The following is a 17240-nucleotide window of genomic DNA, read 5'->3' on the forward strand; positions in this document are numbered from 1 at the left end:
CGGGGCGCTCCTTCTGCGGAAAGACGCCTGGCAGCGGCACTTGGGACAGCTCCGCGTCTCTGTATTCTGCCTTTCTTGCCTTCTGCATCTCAGCAAAATGCTTTCCCACTAGGTCTAGCAAGGAGAAACTGTGGCAGCTGAGTAGATGTAGCCCGGCCCGCCCTTTGAAGTTGACAAGTTCTTGGCATCTCAGAGCCTCAAGGCAAGAGCAAGGTTCTCTATGGTAGGCTGGGGCAGAACTAGCAGCAAGCAGAGCAAAGTTGTCCAAGAATAGCTTCCATTGAAATGCTAATGGCAATTGAAGAGGCAGGCAAGTGGTAAGCCTTGAAATTCTAGCAGTTAGAAAGATGCAGACAAGGTCCGGGTGTTGTGCGGCTTCACTCTTCGCATCGTAGAAGGTACCGCGCTCTCCGTCTCTCGGATGCGATCAAGCGGCTCTTCGCGCAGAGAGCACTGTGCCGGTCACTGTGCGCTGCGGAGCTCTCTTTCTGCCGAAAGACGCCTGGCAGCGGCACTTAACTTCGGAGAGCTCCGTATCTCCGTATTCTGCATTTCTTGTCTTCTGCGTCTCAGCAAAATGCTTTTCCACTGTGTCTAGCAAGGAGAAACTGTGCCAGCACAGTATACGTGCCCGGACTTGTGTTCTCAATTCCCGAGTTCTCGGCATCTCAAAATCTAAAGGGAAGAGCAAGGTTATCTATGGTAGGCTGGGGCAGAACTAGAAGCAAGCAGAGCAAAGTTGTGCAAGAATACCTTCCTTTCGGATGCTAATGGCAATTGAAGAGGCAGGCAAGTGGTAAGCCTTGAAATTCTAGCAGTTAGAAAGCTGCGGACAAGGTCCGGGTGTTGTGCGGCTTCACTCTTCGCATCGTGGAAGGTACCGCGCTCTCCGTCTCTCGGATGCGATCAAGCGGCTCTTCGCGCAGAGAGCACTGTGCCGGTCACTGTGCGCTGCGGAGCTCTCTTTCTGCCGAAAGACGCCTGGCAGCGGCACATAACTTCGGAGAGCTCCGTATCTCCGTATTCTGCATTTCTTGTCTTCTGCGTCTCAGCAAAATGCTTTTCCACTGTGTCTAGCAAGGAGAAACTGTGCCAGCACAGTATACGTGCCCGGACTTGTGTTCTCAATTCCCGAGTTCTCGGCATCTCAAAATCTAAAGGGAAGAGCAAGGTTATCTATGGTAGGCTGGGGCAGAACTAGAAGCAAGCAGAGCAAAGTTGTGCAAGAATACCTTCCTTTCGGATGCTAATGGCAATTGAAGAGGCAGGCAAGTGCTAAGCCTTGAACTTCTAGCAGTTAGAAAGCTGCGGAAACAGTGCAGGCGTTGTGCGGCTTCACTCTTCGCATCCTAGAACGTGGCGCGCTCTCCGTCTCTCGGATGCCATCTAGCGGGTGTTTGCGCAGAGAGCGCTGTGCTGATCGCGGTTCTAAATATTTTTCTGGGTTTTTGGGATGTTTTGGTTCGTTTTTGTGAAGTTTTGGAGAGTTTTGGAATATTTCGGTTCCTTTCGGCGGGTTTTGAAATATTTTGCCCGGATTTTTAAAATGTTTTTATTTGTTTTTATTATTTTTTGGTAAGTTTTTTGTGTTTTGATAAGTCCTGGCTGGTTTTCTAGTATTTTGGCGTGTTTTCCGAATGTTTTGATCACTTTTGGCGGGTTCTAAAGTATTTCGTCTGGTGTTTGGATTGTTTTAATTTGTTTTGATTTGTTTTTCTTATGTTTTGGTGGGTTCTTGGAAAGGTTTGGTTCATTTTTGCGTATTTTAAAGTATTTTAGCGGGTTTTTGGAATGTTTTGATTTGCATTGATTTTCTTTCTAATGTTTTGACGGATTTTTTGTATGTTTTTTGCGTCTATTGGGAATGTTGTGATCAGTTTCGACGTGTGTATTAACATTTTGGCAGGTTTTTGGAATGTTTTAATTGTTTTTTTACAATATTTCAGCTGGTTTGGGAAATTTTAATTACTTTTGATGTGTTTTACAATATTTTGCCTGGTGTTTGGAATTTCTTGGTTTGTTTTGATTTGTTTTTATAAAGTTTTTGGAAAATTTTGATTCTTTTTGGTGAGTTTTAAAATAGTTTGGCGGGCTTAAAATAATTTGGTGAGTTTTTACAATGTTTTAGCTGGTATTGATTTGTTTTTATTATGTTTTGGCAAGCTTTTTGAAATATTTGGATCAGTTCTGGCTGGTTTTCTAGTATTTTGGCATGTCTTCAGAATGTTTTGATCCGTTTTGGCGGGTTTTAATATATTTTGGCAGGTTTTTAGAATATTTTGTTTGGTTTTCCTATGTCTTTATTATGTTTTGGAGGGCTTTTAGAATGTTTAGATTACTTTGGGCGGGTTTTTAGGATTTTTTTGGTTGGTTTTGATTAGTTTATGTTATGTTTAGTCAGTTTTTTGGTGTGTTTGGATTAGTTTTATTGGGCTTTATCATGTTTTGGCGGTTTTTTTGAATGTTTTATTGACTTCTGACAAATTATATAATATTTTGGTAGGTTTTCAGTATGTTTTGATCAGTTTTTGGGGAGTTCTAAAATATTTTGTCAAGTTTTTGGAATTTTTTGGTTGGTTTTGATTTGTTTTTATGATGTTTTGCCAAGTTTTTTGAATGTTTTGATCAGTTCTGGCTGGTTTTCTAATGTTTTGGCATCTTTTCAGAATGTTTTGATGAGTTTTGCGGGTCCAAATTATTTTGGCGGGTTTTCGGAATATTTTGGTTGGTTTTGATTTGTTTTTATGATGTTTTGGCGGGTTTTCGGAATGTCTTGGTTGGGTTTTAGAATGTTTTGTATTCTCTTGAGTTGTTTTTATTGTGTTGGCAGGTTTTGGAATGTTTGGATTCTTTTTGGCGTGTGTTCGGAATGTTTTGGCAGGTGTTCGGAATGTTTTGATTAGTTTTGACGGGTTTTGAAATATTTTGGCCGGTTTTTAGAAGGTTTCGATTTGTTTTGATTTGTTTTGATTCTGTTTAGCCCAGTTTTTGGTGTGTTTGGATTAGCTTTGGTGGGCTTGATCATGTTTTGTCCGGTTTTTTCAAATGTATTGATCACCTCTGTCTGGTTTTCTATTTTGGCGGGTTTGAAAATATTTTTGGATGAGTTTTGGCGGGTTTGAAAATATTTTGGCTCTTTGCGCAGAGATGACGGTGCCGGTTGCGGTGCGCTCCGGGGCGCTCCTTCTGCGGAAAGACGCCTGGCAGCGGCACTTGGGACAGCTCCGCGTCTCCGTATTCTGCGTTTCTTGCCTTCTGCATCTCAGCAAAATGCTTTCCCACTAGGTCTAGCAAGGAGAAACTGTGGCAGCTGAGTAGATGTAGCCCGGCCCGCCCTTTGAAGTTGACAAGTTCTTGGCATCTCAGAGCCTCAAGGCAAGAGCAAGGTTCTCTATGGTAGGCTGGGGCAGAACTAGCAGCAAGCAGAGCAAAGTTGTCCAAGAATAGCTTCCATTGGAATGCTAATGGCAATTGAAGAGGCAGGCCAGTGGCAAGCCACTAGCTTCTAGCAGTTTGAAAGTTGCAGACACAGTGCAGGTGTTGTGCGGCTTCCTTCTTGGCCTCCTAGAAGGTGCCGCGCTCTCCGTCTCTTGCTTGCCAATATGTTGCCGTGTTCCTCCTATTGTTTGGGTTGTTTTGATTTGTTTTTATGATGTTTTGGCGGGTTTTCGAAATATTTTGGTGGTGTTTTAGAATGTTTTGTTTTCTCTTGTGTTGTTTTTATTGTCTTGGCAGGTTGTGGAACGTTTGGATTCCTTTTGGCGGGTTTGAAAATATTTTGGCTCTTTGCGCAGAGATGACGGTGCCGGTTGCGGTGCGCTCCGGGGCGCTCCTTCTGCGGAAAGACGCCTGGCAGCGGCACTTGGGACAGCTCCGCGTCTCTGTATTCTGCCTTTCTTGCCTTCTGCATCTCAGCAAAATGCTTTCCCACTAGGTCTAGCAAGGAGAAACTGTGGCAGCTGAGTAGATGTAGCCCGGCCCGCCCTTTGAAGTTGACAAGTTCTTGGCATCTCAGAGCCTCAAGGCAAGAGCAAGGTTCTCTATGGTAGGCTGGGGCAGAACTAGCAGCAAGCAGAGCAAAGTTGTCCAAGAATAGCTTCCATTGAAATGCTAATGGCAATTGAAGAGGCAGGCAAGTGGTAAGCCTTGAAATTCTAGCAGTTAGAAAGATGCAGACAAGGTCCGGGTGTTGTGCGGCTTCACTCTTCGCATCGTAGAAGGTACCGCGCTCTCCGTCTCTCGGATGCGATCAAGCGGCTCTTCGCGCAGAGAGCACTGTGCCGGTCACTGTGCGCTGCGGAGCTCTCTTTCTGCCGAAAGACGCCTGGCAGCGGCACTTAACTTCGGAGAGCTCCGTATCTCCGTATTCTGCATTTCTTGTCTTCTGCGTCTCAGCAAAATGCTTTTCCACTGTGTCTAGCAAGGAGAAACTGTGCCAGCACAGTATACGTGCCCGGACTTGTGTTCTCAATTCCCGAGTTCTCGGCATCTCAAAATCTAAAGGGAAGAGCAAGGTTATCTATGGTAGGCTGGGGCAGAACTAGAAGCAAGCAGAGCAAAGTTGTGCAAGAATACCTTCCTTTCGGATGCTAATGGCAATTGAAGAGGCAGGCAAGTGCTAAGCCTTGAAATTCTAGCAGTTAGAAAGCTGCGGACAAGGTCCGGGTGTTGTGCGGCTTCACTCTTCGCATCGTGGAAGGTACCGCGCTCTCCGTCTCTCGGATGCGATCAAGCGGCTCTTCGCGCAGAGAGCACTGTGCCGGTCACTGTGCGCTGCGGAGCTCTCTTTCTGCCGAAAGACGCCTGGCAGCGGCACATAACTTCGGAGAGCTCCGTATCTCCGTATTCTGCATTTCTTGTCTTCTGCGTCTCAGCAAAATGCTTTTCCACTGTGTCTAGCAAGGAGAAACTGTGCCAGCACAGTATACGTGCCCGGACTTGTGTTCTCAATTCCCGAGTTCTCGGCATCTCAAAATCTAAAGGGAAGAGCAAGGTTATCTATGGTAGGCTGGGGCAGAACTAGAAGCAAGCAGAGCAAAGTTGTGCAAGAATACCTTCCTTTCGGATGCTAATGGCAATTGAAGAGGCAGGCAAGTGCTAAGCCTTGAACTTCTAGCAGTTAGAAAGCTGCGGAAACAGTGCAGGCGTTGTGCGGCTTCACTCTTCGCATCCTAGAACGTGGCGCGCTCTCCGTCTCTCGGATGCCATCTAGCGGGTGTTTGCGCAGAGAGCGCTGTGCTGATCGCGGTTCTAAATATTTTTCTGGGGTTTTGGGATGTTTTGGTTCGTTTTTGTGAAGTTTTGGAGAGTTTTGGAATATTTCGGTTCCTTTCGGCGGGTTTTGAAATATTTTGCCCGGATTTTTAAAATGTTTTTATTTGTTTTTATTATTTTTTGGTAAGTTTTTTTGTGTTTTGATAAGTCCTGGCTGGTTTTCTAGTATTTTGGCGTGTTTTCCGAATGTTTTGATCACTTTTGGCGGGTTCTAAAGTATTTCGTCTGGTGTTTGGATTGTTTTAATTTGTTTTGATTTGTTTTTCTTATGTTTTGGTGGGTTCTTGGAAAGGTTTGGTTCATTTTTGCGTATTTTAAAGTATTTTAGCGGGTTTTTGGAATGTTTTGATTTGCATTGATTTTCTTTCTAATGTTGTGACGGATTTTTTGTATGTTTTTTGCGTCTATTGGGAATGTTGTGATCAGTTTCGACGTGTGTATTAACATTTTGGCAGGTTTTTGGAATGTTTTAATTGTTTTTTTACAATATTTCAGCTGGTTTGGGAAATTTTAATTACTTTTGATGTGTTTTACAATATTTTGCCTGGTGTTTGGAATTTCTTGGTTTGTTTTGATTTGTTTTTATAAAGTTTTTGGAAAATTTTGATTCTTTTTGGTGAGTTTTAAAATAGTTTGGCGGGCTTAAAATAATTTGGTGAGTTTTTACAATGTTTTAGCTGGTATTGATTTGTTTTTATTATGTTTTGGCAAGCTTTTTGAAATATTTGGATCAGTTCTGGCTGGTTTTCTAGTATTTTGGCATGTCTTCAGAATGTTTTGATCCGTTTTGGCGGGTTTTAATATATTTTGGCAGGTTTTTAGAATATTTTGTTTGGTTTTCCTATGTCTTTATTATGTTTTGGAGGGCTTTTAGAATGTTTAGATTACTTTGGGCGGGTTTTTAGGATTTTTTTGGTTGGTTTTGATTAGTTTATGTTATGTTTAGTCAGTTTTTTGGTGTGTTTGGATTAGTTTTATTGGGCTTTATCATGTTTTGGCGGTTTTTTTGAATGTTTTATTGACTTCTGACAAATTATATAATATTTTGGCAGGTTTTCAGTATGTTTTGATCAGTTTTTGGGGAGTTCTAAAATATTTTGTCAAGTTTTTGGAATTTTTTGGTTGGTTTTGATTTGTTTTTATGATGTTTTGCCAAGTTTTTTGAATGTTTTGATCAGTTCTGGCTGGTTTTCTAATGTTTTGGCATCTTTTCAGAATGTTTTGATGAGTTTTGCGGGTCCAAATTATTTTGGCGGGTTTTCGGAATATTTTGGTTGGTTTTGATTTGTTTTTATGATGTTTTGGCGGGTTTTCGGAATGTCTTGGTTGGGTTTTAGAATGTTTTGTATTCTCTTGAGTTGTTTTTATTGTGTTGGCAGGTTTTGGAATGTTTGGATTCTTTTTGGCGGGTGTTCGGAATGTTTTGGCGGGTGTTCGGAATGTTTTGATTAGTTTTGACGGGTTTTGAAATATTTTGGCCGGTTTTTAGAAGGTTTCGATTTGTTTTGATTTGTTTTGATTCTGTTTAGCCCAGTTTTTGGTGTGTTTGGATTAGCTTTGGTGGGCTTGATCATGTTTGGTCCGGTTTTTTCAAATGTATTGATCACCTCTGTCTGGTTTTCTATTTTGGCGGGTTTGAAAATATTTTTGGATGAGTTTTGGCGGGTTTGAAAATATTTTGGCTCTTTGCGCAGAGATGACGGTGCCGGTTGCGGTGCGCTCCGGGGCGCTCCTTCTGCGGAAAGACGCCTGGCAGCGGCACTTGGGACAGCTCCGCGTCTCCGTATTCTGCGTTTCTTGCCTTCTGCATCTCAGCAAAATGCTTTCCCACTAGGTCTAGCAAGGAGAAACTGTGGCAGCTGAGTAGATGTAGCCCGGCCCGCCCTTTGAAGTTGACAAGTTCTTGGCATCTCAGAGCCTCAAGGCAAGAGCAAGTTTATCTATGGTAGGCTGGGGCAGAACTAGCAGCAAGCAGAGCAAAGTTGTCCAAGAATAGCTTCCATTGGAATGCTAATGGCAATTGAAGAGGCAGGCCAGTGGCAAGCCACTAGCTTCTAGCAGTTTGAAAGTTGCAGACACAGTGCAGGTGTTGTGCGGCTTCCTTCTTGGCCTCCTAGAAGGTGCCGCGCTCTCCGTCTCTTGCTTGCCAATATGTTGCCGTGTTCCTCCTATTGTTTGGGTTGTTTTGATTTGTTTTTATGATGTTTTGGCGGGTTTTCGAAATATTTTGGTGGTGTTTTAGAATGTTTTGTTTTCTCTTGTGTTGTTTTTATTGTCTTGGCAGGTTGTGGAACGTTTGGATTCCTTTTGGCGGGTTTGAAAATATTTTGGCTCTTTGCGCAGAGATGACGGTGCCGGTTGCGGTGCGCTCCGGGGCGCTCCTTCTGCGGAAAGACGCCTGGCAGCGGCACTTGGGACAGCTCCGCGTCTCTGTATTCTGCCTTTCTTGCCTTCTGCATCTCAGCAAAATGCTTTCCCACTAGGTCTAGCAAGGAGAAACTGTGGCAGCTGAGTAGATGTAGCCCGGCCCGCCCTTTGAAGTTGACAAGTTCTTGGCATCTCAGAGCCTCAAGGCAAGAGCAAGGTTCTCTATGGTAGGCTGGGGCAGAACTAGCAGCAAGCAGAGCAAAGTTGTCCAAGAATAGCTTCCATTGAAATGCTAATGGCAATTGAAGAGGCAGGCAAGTGGTAAGCCTTGAAATTCTAGCAGTTAGAAAGATGCAGACAAGGTCCGGGTGTTGTGCGGCTTCACTCTTCGCATCGTAGAAGGTACCGCGCTCTCCGTCTCTCGGATGCGATCAAGCGGCTCTTCGCGCAGAGAGCACTGTGCCGGTCACTGTGCGCTGCGGAGCTCTCTTTCTGCCGAAAGACGCCTGGCAGCGGCACTTAACTTCGGAGAGCTCCGTATCTCCGTATTCTGCATTTCTTGTCTTCTGCGTCTCAGCAAAATGCTTTTCCACTGTGTCTAGCAAGGAGAAACTGTGCCAGCACAGTATACGTGCCCGGACTTGTGTTCTCAATTCCCGAGTTCTCGGCATCTCAAAATCTAAAGGGAAGAGCAAGGTTATCTATGGTAGGCTGGGGCAGAACTAGAAGCAAGCAGAGCAAAGTTGTGCAAGAATACCTTCCTTTCGGATGCTAATGGCAATTGAAGAGGCAGGCAAGTGCTAAGCCTTGAAATTCTAGCAGTTAGAAAGCTGCGGACAAGGTCCGGGTGTTGTGCGGCTTCACTCTTCGCATCGTGGAAGGTACCGCGCTCTCCGTCTCTCGGATGCGATCAAGCGGCTCTTCGCGCAGAGAGCACTGTGCCGGTCACTGTGCGCTGCGGAGCTCTCTTTCTGCCGAAAGACGCCTGGCAGCGGCACATAACTTCGGAGAGCTCCGTATCTCCGTATTCTGCATTTCTTGTCTTCTGCGTCTCAGCAAAATGCTTTTCCACTGTGTCTAGCAAGGAGAAACTGTGCCAGCACAGTATACGTGCCCGGACTTGTGTTCTCAATTCCCGAGTTCTCGGCATCTCAAAATCTAAAGGGAAGAGCAAGGTTATCTATGGTAGGCTGGGGCAGAACTAGAAGCAAGCAGAGCAAAGTTGTGCAAGAATACCTTCCTTTCGGATGCTAATGGCAATTGAAGAGGCAGGCAAGTGCTAAGCCTTGAACTTCTAGCAGTTAGAAAGCTGCGGAAACAGTGCAGGCGTTGTGCGGCTTCACTCTTCGCATCCTAGAACGTGGCGCGCTCTCCGTCTCTCGGATGCCATCTAGCGGGTGTTTGCGCAGAGAGCGCTGTGCTGATCGCGGTTCTAAATATTTTTCTGGGGTTTTGGGATGTTTTGGTTCGTTTTTGTGAAGTTTTGGAGAGTTTTGGAATATTTCGGTTCCTTTCGGCGGGTTTTGAAATATTTTGCCCGGATTTTTAAAATGTTTTTATTTGTTTTTATTATTTTTTGGTAAGTTTTTTTGTGTTTTGATAAGTCCTGGCTGGTTTTCTAGTATTTTGGCGTGTTTTCCGAATGTTTTGATCACTTTTGGCGGGTTCTAAAGTATTTCGTCTGGTGTTTGGATTGTTTTAATTTGTTTTGATTTGTTTTTCTTATGTTTTGGTGGGTTCTTGGAAAGGTTTGGTTCATTTTTGCGTATTTTAAAGTATTTTAGCGGGTTTTTGGAATGTTTTGATTTGCATTGATTTTCTTTCTAATGTTGTGACGGATTTTTTGTATGTTTTTTGCGTCTATTGGGAATGTTGTGATCAGTTTCGACGTGTGTATTAACATTTTGGCAGGTTTTTGGAATGTTTTAATTGTTTTTTTACAATATTTCAGCTGGTTTGGGAAATTTTAATTACTTTTGATGTGTTTTACAATATTTTGCCTGGTGTTTGGAATTTCTTGGTTTGTTTTGATTTGTTTTTATAAAGTTTTTGGAAAATTTTGATTCTTTTTGGTGAGTTTTAAAATAGTTTGGCGGGCTTAAAATAATTTGGTGAGTTTTTACAATGTTTTAGCTGGTATTGATTTGTTTTTATTATGTTTTGGCAAGCTTTTTGAAATATTTGGATCAGTTCTGGCTGGTTTTCTAGTATTTTGGCATGTCTTCAGAATGTTTTGATCCGTTTTGGCGGGTTTTAATATATTTTGGCAGGTTTTTAGAATATTTTGTTTGGTTTTCCTATGTCTTTATTATGTTTTGGAGGGCTTTTAGAATGTTTAGATTACTTTGGGCGGGTTTTTAGGATTTTTTTGGTTGGTTTTGATTAGTTTATGTTATGTTTAGTCAGTTTTTTGGTGTGTTTGGATTAGTTTTATTGGGCTTTATCATGTTTTGGCGGTTTTTTTGAATGTTTTATTGACTTCTGACAAATTATATAATATTTTGGCAGGTTTTCAGTATGTTTTGATCAGTTTTTGGGGAGTTCTAAAATATTTTGTCAAGTTTTTGGAATTTTTTGGTTGGTTTTGATTTGTTTTTATGATGTTTTGCCAAGTTTTTTGAATGTTTTGATCAGTTCTGGCTGGTTTTCTAATGTTTTGGCATCTTTTCAGAATGTTTTGATGAGTTTTGCGGGTCCAAATTATTTTGGCGGGTTTTCGGAATATTTTGGTTGGTTTTGATTTGTTTTTATGATGTTTTGGCGGGTTTTCGGAATGTCTTGGTTGGGTTTTAGAATGTTTTGTATTCTCTTGAGTTGTTTTTATTGTGTTGGCAGGTTTTGGAATGTTTGGATTCTTTTTGGCGGGTGTTCGGAATGTTTTGGCGGGTGTTCGGAATGTTTTGATTAGTTTTGACGGGTTTTGAAATATTTTGGCCGGTTTTTAGAAGGTTTCGATTTGTTTTGATTTGTTTTGATTCTGTTTAGCCCAGTTTTTGGTGTGTTTGGATTAGCTTTGGTGGGCTTGATCATGTTTGGTCCGGTTTTTTCAAATGTATTGATCACCTCTGTCTGGTTTTCTATTTTGGCGGGTTTGAAAATATTTTTGGATGAGTTTTGGCGGGTTTGAAAATATTTTGGCTCTTTGCGCAGAGATGACGGTGCCGGTTGCGGTGCGCTCCGGGGCGCTCCTTCTGCGGAAAGACGCCTGGCAGCGGCACTTGGGACAGCTCCGCGTCTCCGTATTCTGCGTTTCTTGCCTTCTGCATCTCAGCAAAATGCTTTCCCACTAGGTCTAGCAAGGAGAAACTGTGGCAGCTGAGTAGATGTAGCCCGGCCCGCCCTTTGAAGTTGACAAGTTCTTGGCATCTCAGAGCCTCAAGGCAAGAGCAAGTTTATCTATGGTAGGCTGGGGCAGAACTAGCAGCAAGCAGAGCAAAGTTGTCCAAGAATAGCTTCCATTGGAATGCTAATGGCAATTGAAGAGGCAGGCCAGTGGCAAGCCACTAGCTTCTAGCAGTTTGAAAGTTGCAGACACAGTGCAGGTGTTGTGCGGCTTCCTTCTTGGCCTCCTAGAAGGTGCCGCGCTCTCCGTCTCTTGCTTGCCAATATGTTGCCGTGTTCCTCCTATTGTTTGGGTTGTTTTGATTTGTTTTGATGATGTTTTGGCGGGTTTTCGAAATATTTTGGTGGTGTTTTAGAATGTTTTGTTTTCTCTTGTGTTGTTTTTATTGTCTTGGCAGGTTGTGGAACGTTTGGATTCCTTTTGGCGGGTTTTAAAATATTTTGGCGGGTATTTGGAATGTTTTGGTTTGCTTTCATTTGTTTTGATGATGTTTTGGCAAGTTATTGAAAGTTTCGATCACTTCTGCCTGGTTTTCTAGTATTTTGGCATCTTTTCAGAATGTTTTGATCAGTTTTGGCAGGTTCTAAACTATTTTGTCAAGTTTTTGGAATTTTTTGGTTGGTTTTGATTTGTTTTTATGATGTTTTGCCAAGTTTTTTGAATGTTTTGATCAGTTCTGTCGGGTTTTCTAATGTTTTGGCATCTTTTCAGAATGTTTTGATGAGTTTTGCGGGTCCAAATTATTTTGGCGGGTTTTCGGAATATTTTGGTTGGTTTTGATTTGTTTTTATGATGTTTTGGCGGGTTTTCGGAATGTCTTGGTTGGGTTTCAGAATGTCTTGTATTCTCTTGAGTTGTTTTTATTGTGTTGGCAGGTTTTGGAATGTTTGGATTCCTTTTGGCGGGTGTTCGGAATGTTTTGGCGGGTGTTCGGAATGTTTTGATTAGTTTTGACGGGTTTTGAAATATTTTGGCCGGTTTTTAGAAGGTTTCGATTTGTTTTGATTTGTTTTGATTCTGTTTAGCCCAGTTTTTGGTGTGTTTGGATTAGCTTTGGTGGGCTTTATCATGTTTTGTCCGGTTTTTTCAAATGTATTGATCACCTCTGTCTGGTTTTCTATTTTGGCGGGTTTGAAAATATTTTTGGATTAGTTTTGGCAGGTTTTAAAATATTTTGGCTCTTTGCGCAGAGATGACGGTGCCGGTTGCGGTGCGCTCCGGGGCGCTCCTTCTGCGGAAAGACGCCTGGCAGCAGCACTTGGGACAGCTCCGCGTCTCCGTATTCTGCGTTTCTTGCCTTCTGCATCTCAGCAAAATGCTTTCCCACTAGGTCTAGCAAGGAGAAACTGTGGCAGCTGAGTAGATGTAGCCCGGCCCGCCCTTTGAAGTTGACAAGTTCTTGGCATCTCAGAGCCTCAAGGCAAGAGCAAGGTTCTCTATGGTAGGCTGGGGCAGAACTAGCAGCAAGCAGAGCAAAGTTGTCCAAGAATAGCTTCCATTGGAATGCTAATGGCAATTGAAGAGGCAGGCAAGTGGTAAGCCTTGAAATTCTAGCAGTTAGAAAGATGCAGACAAGGTCCGGGTGTTGTGCGGCTTCACTCTTCGCATCGTAGAAGGTACCGCGCTCTCCGTCTCTCGGATGCGATCAAGCGGCTCTTCGCGCAGAGAGCACTGTGCCGGTCACTGTGCGCTGCGGAGCTCTCTTTCTGCCGAAAGACGCCTGGCAGCGGCACTTAACTTCGGAGAGCTCCGTATCTCCGTATTCTGCATTTCTTGTCTTCTGCGTCTCAGCAAAATGCTTTTCCACTGTGTCTAGCAAGGAGAAACTGTGCCAGCACAGTATACGTGCCCGGACTTGTGTTCTCAATTCCCGAGTTCTCGGCATCTCAAAATCTAAAGGGAAGAGCAAGGTTATCTATGGTAGGCTGGGGCAGAACTAGAAGCAAGCAGAGCAAAGTTGTGCAAGAATACCTTCCTTTCGGATGCTAATGGCAATTGAAGAGGCAGGCAAGTGCTAAGCCTTGAAATTCTAGCAGTTAGAAAGCTGCGGACAAGGTCCGGGTGTTGTGCGGCTTCACTCTTCGCATCGTGGAAGGTACCGCGCTCTCCGTCTCTCGGATGCGATCAAGTGGCTCTTCGCGCAGAGAGCACTGTGCCGGTCACTGTGCGCTGCGGAGCTCTCTTTCTGCCGAAAGACGCCTGGCAGCGGCACATAACTTCGGAGAGCTCCGTATCTCCGTATTCTGCATTTCTTGTCTTCTGCGTCTCAGCAAAATGCTTTTCCACTGTGTCTAGCAAGGAGAAACTGTGCCAGCACAGTATACGTGCCCGGACTTGTGTTCTCAATTCCCGAGTTCTCGGCATCTCAAAATCTAAAGGGAAGAGCAAGGTTATCTATGGTAGGCTGGGGCAGAACTAGAAGCAAGCAGAGCAAAGTTGTGCAAGAATACCTTCCTTTCGGATGCTAATGGCAATTGAAGAGGCAGGCAAGTGCTAAGCCTTGAACTTCTAGCAGTTAGAAAGCTGCGGAAACAGTGCAGGCGTTGTGCGGCTTCACTCTTCGCATCCTAGAACGTGGCGCGCTCTCCGTCTCTCGGATGCCATCTAGCGGGTGTTTGCGCAGAGAGCGCTGTGCTGATCGCGGTTCTAAATATTTTTCTGGGTTTTTGGGATGTTTTGGTTCGTTTTTGTGAAGTTTTGGAGAGTTTTGGAATATTTCGGTTCCTTTCGGCGGGTTTTGAAATATTTTGCCCGGATTTTTAAAATGTTTTTATTTGTTTTTATTATTTTTTGGTAAGTTTTTTTGTGTTTTGATAAGTCCTGGCTGGTTTTCTAGTATTTTGGCGTGTTTTCCGAATGTTTTGATCACTTTTGGCGGGTTCTAAAGTATTTAGTCTGGTGTTTGGATTGTTTTAATTTGTTTTGATTTGTTTTTCTTATGTTTTGGTGGGTTCTTGGAAAGGTTTGGTTCATTTTTGCGTATTTTAAAGTATTTTAGCGGGTTTTTGGAATGTTTTGATTTGCATTGATTTTCTTTCTAATGTTTTGACGGATTTTTTGTATGTTTTTTGCGTCTATTGGGAATGTTGTGATCAGTTTCGACGTGTGTATTAACATTTTGGCAGGTTTTTGGAATGTTTTAATTGTTTTTTTACAATATTTCAGCTGGTTTGGGAAATTTTAATTACTTTTGATGTGTTTTACAATATTTTGCCTGGTGTTTGGAATTTCTTGGTTTGTTTTGATTTGTTTTTATAAAGTTTTTGGAAAATTTTGATTCTTTTTGGTGAGTTTTAAAATAGTTTGGCGGGCTTAAAATAATTTGGTGAGTTTTTACAATGTTTTAGCTGGTATTGATTTGTTTTTATTATGTTTTGGCAAGCTTTTTGAAATATTTGGATCAGTTCTGGCTGGTTTTCTAGTATTTTGGCATGTCTTCAGAATGTTTTGATCCGTTTTGGCGGGTTTTAATATATTTTGGCAGGTTTTTAGAATATTTTGTTTGGTTTTCCTATGTCTTTATTATGTTTTGGAGGGCTTTTAGAATGTTTAGATTACTTTGGGCGGGTTTTTAGGATTTTTTTGGTTGGTTTTGATTAGTTTATGTTATGTTTAGTCAGTTTTTTGGTGTGTTTGGATTAGTTTTATTGGGCTTTATCATGTTTTGGCGGTTTTTTTGAATGTTTTATTGACTTCTGACAAATTATATAATATTTTGGCAGGTTTTCAGTATGTTTTGATCAGTTTTTGGGGAGTTCTAAAATATTTTGTCAAGTTTTTGGAATTTTTTGGTTGGTTTTGATTTGTTTTTATGATGTTTTGCCAAGTTTTTTGAATGTTTTGATCAGTTCAGGCTGGTTTTCTAAAGTTTTGGCATCTTTTCAGAATGTTTTGATGAGTTTTGCGGGTCCAAATTATTTTGGCGGGTTTTCGGAATATTTTGGTTGGTTTTGATTTGTTTTTATGATGTTTTGGCGGGTTTTCGGAATGTCTTGGTTGGGTTTTAGAATGTTTTGTATTCTCTTGAGTTGTTTTTATTGTGTTGGCAGGTTTTGGAATGTTTGGATTCTTTTTGGCGTGTGTTCGGAATGTTTTGGCGGGTGTTCGGAATGTTTTGATTAGTTTTGACGGGTTTTGAAATATTTTGGCCGGTTTTTAGAAGGTTTCGATTTGTTTTGATTTGTTTTGATTCTGTTTAGCCCAGTTTTTGGTGTGTTTGGATTAGCTTTGGTGGGCTTGATCATGTTTTGTCCGGTTTTTTCGAATGTATTGATCACCTCTGTCTGGTTTTCTATTTTGGCGGGTTTGAAAATATTTTTGGATGAGTTTTGGCGGGTTTTAAAATATTTTGGCTCTTTGCGCAGAGATGACGGTGCCGGTTGCGGTGCGCTCCGGGGCGCTCCTTCTGCGGAAAGACGCCTGGCAGCGGCACTTGGGACAGCTCCGCGTCTCTGTATTCTGCGTTTCTTGCCTTCTGCATCTCAGCAAAATGCTTTCCCACTAGGTCTAGCAAGGAGAAACTGTGGCAGCTGAGTAGATGTAGCCCGGCCCGCCCTTTGAAGTTGACAAGTTCTTGGCATCTCAGAGCCTCAAGGCAAGAGCAAGGTTCTCTATGGTAGGCTGGGGCAGAACTAGCAGCAAGCAGAGCAAAGTTGTCCAAGAATAGCTTCCATTGGAATGCTAATGGCAATTGAAGAGGCAGGCAAGTGGTAAGCCTTGAAATTCTAGCAGTTAGAAAGATGCAGACAAGGTCCGGGTGTTGTGCGGCTTCACTCTTCGCATCGTAGAAGGTACCGCGCTCTCCGTCTCTCGGATGCGATCAAGCGGCTCTTCGCGCAGAGAGCACTGTGCCGGTCACTGTGCGCTGCGGAGCTCTCTTTCTGCCGAAAGACGCCTGGCAGCGGCACTTAACTTCGGAGAGCTCCGTATCTCCGTATTCTGCATTTCTTGTCTTCTGCGTCTCAGCAAAATGCTTTTCCACTGTGTCTAGCAAGGAGAAACTGTGCCAGCACAGTATACGTGCCCGGACTTGTGTTCTCAATTCCCGAGTTCTCGGCATCTCAAAATCTAAAGGGAAGAGCAAGGTTATCTATGGTAGGCTGGGGCAGAACTAGAAGCAAGCAGAGCAAAGTTGTGCAAGAATACCTTCCTTTCGGATGCTAATGGCAATTGAAGAGGCAGGCAAGTGCTAAGCCTTGAAATTCTAGCAGTTAGAAAGCTGCGGACAAGGTCCGGGTGTTGTGCGGCTTCACTCTTCGCATCGTGGAAGGTACCGCGCTCTCCGTCTCTCGGATGCGATCAAGCGGCTCTTCGCGCAGAGAGCACTGTGCCGGTCACTGTGCGCTGCGGAGCTCTCTTTCTGCCGAAAGACGCCTGGCAGCGGCACATAACTTCGGAGAGCTCCGTATCTCCGTATTCTGCATTTCTTGTCTTCTGCGTCTCAGCAAAATGCTTTTCCACTGTGTCTAGCAAGGAGAAACTGTGCCAGCACAGTATACGTGCCCGGACTTGTGTTCTCAATTCCCGAGTTCTCGGCATCTCAAAATCTAAAGGGAAGAGCAAGGTTATCTATGGTAGGCTGGGGCAGAACTAGAAGCAAGCAGAGCAAAGTTGTGCAAGAATACCTTCCTTTCGGATGCTAATGGCAATTGAAGAGGCAGGCAAGTGGTAAGCCTTGAACTTCTAGCAGTTAGAAAGCTGCGGAAACAGTGCAGGCGTTGTGCGGCTTCACTCTTCGCATCCTAGAACGTGGCGCGCTCTCCGTCTCTCGGATGCCATCTAGCGGGTGTTTGCGCAGAGAGCGCTGTGCTGATCGCGGTTCTAAATATTTTTCTGGGTTTTTGGGATGTTTTGGTTCGTTTTTGTGAAGTTTTGGAGAGTTTTGGAATATTTCGGTTCCTTTCGGCGGGTTTTGAAATATTTTGCCCGGATTTTTAAAATGTTTTTATTTGTTTTTATTATTTTTTGGTAAGTTTTTTTGTGTTTTGATAAGTCCTGGCTGGTTTTCTAGTATTTTGGCATGTTTTCCGAATGTTTTGATCACTTTTGGCGGGTTCTAAAGTATTTCGTCTGGTGTTTGGATTGTTTTAATTTGTTTTGATTTGTTTTTCTTATGTTTTGGTGGGTTCTTGGAAAGGTTTGGTTCATTTTTGCGTATTTTAAAGTATTTTAGCGGGTTTTTGGAATGTTTTGATTTGCATTGATTTTCTTTCTAATGTTTTGACGGATTTTTTGTATGTTTTTTGCGTCTATTGGG

Source organism: Passer domesticus, chromosome 2 (assembly GCF_036417665.1).
Source record: "Passer domesticus isolate bPasDom1 chromosome 2, bPasDom1.hap1, whole genome shotgun sequence".
NCBI classification, from domain to species: Eukaryota; Metazoa; Chordata; class Aves; order Passeriformes; family Passeridae; genus Passer; species Passer domesticus.